A 3,070-nucleotide genomic window follows, 5' to 3' on the forward strand; every position below is an offset into this window, starting at 1 on the left:
CCTTCTGCTAGCTTTTAAATGTGTTTGCTTCTCTAGTTCTTTTAATTGTGATGTTAGGGTGTTAATTTTAGATATTTCCTGCTTTCTCCTTATAGCATTTAGTGCTACAAATTTCCCGCTACACACTGCTTTAAATGTGTCCCAGAGATTCTGGTATGTTGTGTCTTTTTTCTCATTGGCTTCAAAGAACATCTTTATTTCTGGCTTCATTTCGTTATTTATCCAGTAGTCATTCAGGAGCAGTTTGTTCAGTTTCCATGTAGTTGTGTGGTTTTGAGTGAGTTTCTTAATCCTGAGTTCTAATTTGATTGCACTGTGGTCTGAGAGATAGTTTGTTGTGATTTCTTTTCTTTTACATTTGCTGAGGAATGCTTTACTTCCAAGTATGTGGTCAATTTTGGAATCAGTGTTATGTGGTATTGAAGAAGAATGTATATTCTGTCGATTTGGGGTGGAGAGTTCTGTAGATGTCTTTTAGGTCAGCTTGCAGAGCTGAGTTCAAGTCCTGGATATCCTTATAACTTTCTGTCTTGTTGATCTGCCTAATATTGACAGTGGGGTGTTAAAGTCTCCCATTATTATTGTGTGGGAATCTAAGTCTCTTTATAGGTCTCTAAGGACTTGCTTTATGAATCTGGGTGCTCCTAAATTGGGTGCATATATATTTAGGATAGTTAGCTCTTCTTGTAGCATTGATCCCTTTACCATTATGTAATGGCCTTCTTTGTCTCTTTTGATCTTTGTTGGTTTAAAGTCTGTTTTATCAGAGACTAGGATTGCAAACCCTGCTTTTTTTTGCTTTCCATTTGCTTGGTAGATCTTCCTCCATCCCTTTATTTTGAGCCTATGTGTGTCTTTGCATGTGATATGGGTCTCCTGAATACAGCACACTGGTGGGTCTTGACTCTTTATCCAATTTGCCAGTCTATGTCTTTTAATTCGGACATTTAGCCCATTTACATTTAAGGTTAATATTGTTATGTGTGAATTTGATCCTGTCATTATGATGTTAGCTGGTTATTTTGCCCATTAATTGATGCAGTTTCTTCATAGCCTTGATGGTCTTTACAATTTGGCATGTTTTTTTTTTTTTTTTTTGAGATGGAGTCTCGCTCTGTTGCCCAGGCTGGAGTGCAGTGGCGCAATCTCGGCTCACTGCAAGCTCCGCCTCCTGGGTTCATGCCATTCTCCCGCTTCAGCCTCTCCGAGTAGCTGGGACTACAGGCGCCCGCCACCACGCCCGGCTAATTTTTTTGTATTTTTTAGTAGAGACGAGGTTTCACCGCGGTCTTGATCTCCTGACCTCGTGATCCGCCCACCTCGGCCTCCCAAAGTGCTGGGATTACAAGCGTGAGCCACCGCGCCTGGCCAATTTGGCATGTTTTTGCAGTGGTTGGTACTTGTTGTTTGTTTCCATGTTTAGTGTTTCCTTCAGGAGCTCTTGTAAGGCAGGCCTGGTGGTGACAAAATCCATCAGCATTTGCTTGTCTGTAAAGGATTTTATTTCTCCTTCACTTATGAAGCTTAGTTTGGCTGTATATGAAATCTTATGTCTGTGTATTTAATAGCAAGTACAGCATCTACTACCATGTTAGCAAAGAAATCACCATTTATTCCAATGATTTTGGAAGACATGGATGTCTTAGCAGCATTAATCAGGCAATCTCTTCCCACTTCATCTGTGTTAACAATTAGGTTTTCATTGATATAACACACTGCTTCCTTGCAAGCAAGTCCATAGCCACTAATAACTGATGTGGGATGAATTTTCTGTTTGACTAATTCATCTTCATTTTTTAGGAGTTCTGCTGCAATAATAACCATGGAGGTAATTCCATCTCCAACTTCTTTGTCTTGCAGATCAGCCAACTCACAAAGAACTTTAGCTGCAGGATGTTCTACCTCCAGTAACTTCAGGATGGTGCACCATCATTAGTAATGGATACATCACCAATATCATCCACCAACATTTTAACCAAGCCAACTGGACCAAGAGAACTTTTTGCAATATTGGCAATGAAAGCTGCAGCCATAACATTCTGGGAGTGGATCGCCTCCCCAGTGCTGCGGTCCCCTAACACGGACAAAGGCCTCTCCATCTTCACGGCATCGGTACACGTTGAATTCTGCGCACACCGCGGGCAACCAGTATCGCAGGCCCTCGGCAGACAGGCAAGCACAGCAGTGGCTGCGATGGCGTGGAGTGAACCCGAGCGATTCTCCAAGAGGTGCTCAACTCAAGTCTATTTTCAAATAACACTATACTACTTCATGGGTAGTGTGAGTAACTTATAATAACAAAATGATCCTAGTTCCTCCTGCCAATCCCTTGTATCATTGCTGTCATTCATTTTACTTGTACCTAAGCAAACATAAGCATATATATGTAGATAAATTAAGAATAAGAAAAATAAGTTTTTATTTTACTTTCACTAATTTCTTCATTGATGCTCTTCTTTTCTTCCTATAGATATGAATTCCTGACCCATCTTATTTTCCTTCTCCTTAAATAACTTATTTTAACGTTTTTTGCAAGTCAGGTTTACTGGCAACAAATACCCTTAATTTCTGTTTGTATGAGTAAGTCTTTATTTCTCTCTCACATTAAGGATAATTTTGCAGGATATAGACTTCTAGGCTGATTTTTATACTCTCAACACTTTCAATATTTCACTCCACTCTATTCTTGCTTGCATAGTTTCTTAGGAGAAGTGGTAGGATGTAATTATGATCTTTGCTCCTGTGTATGCAAGGGCCACAACCCACTCCCTGTGGCTTCTTTCAGAATTTTTTTTTAATCATTGATTTTCTGTAGTTTGGAAATAATATGCTTAGGTGTAGTTTGTCTGGAATTTAACCTTCATGGTGTTCTCTGAGCTTCATGCATCTGGGTTTGATGCCTAACATTAATTTGGGGAAAATTCTCAATCATTATTTTTTCGAATATTTATTCTCCTCCTGGTATTCCCATTAAGCATATGTTATGCTTTTTGTAGTTTTCTCACAGTTCTCAAATATTCCGGATTTTTAAAATGTTTTCTTTTCCCCTTTGTTTTTTAGTTTTAGAGGT

The 3,070-nt window shown here is 39.3% G+C and overlaps 1 pseudogene; it reads right to left on the reverse strand.

The window, feature by feature from the left end:
• Positions 1–1,524: 1,524 nt before the first annotated feature.
• On the reverse strand, positions 1,525–2,099 carry LOC116810629 (T-complex protein 1 subunit alpha-like; annotated as a pseudogene).
• Between the last annotated feature and the right edge of the window lie 971 nt (positions 2,100–3,070).

The sequence above is a fragment of the Hylobates moloch genome, unplaced genomic scaffold (assembly GCF_009828535.3).
Source record: "Hylobates moloch isolate HMO894 unplaced genomic scaffold, HMol_V3 SCAFFOLD_1, whole genome shotgun sequence".
NCBI lineage: Eukaryota > Metazoa > Chordata > Mammalia > Primates > Hylobatidae > Hylobates > Hylobates moloch.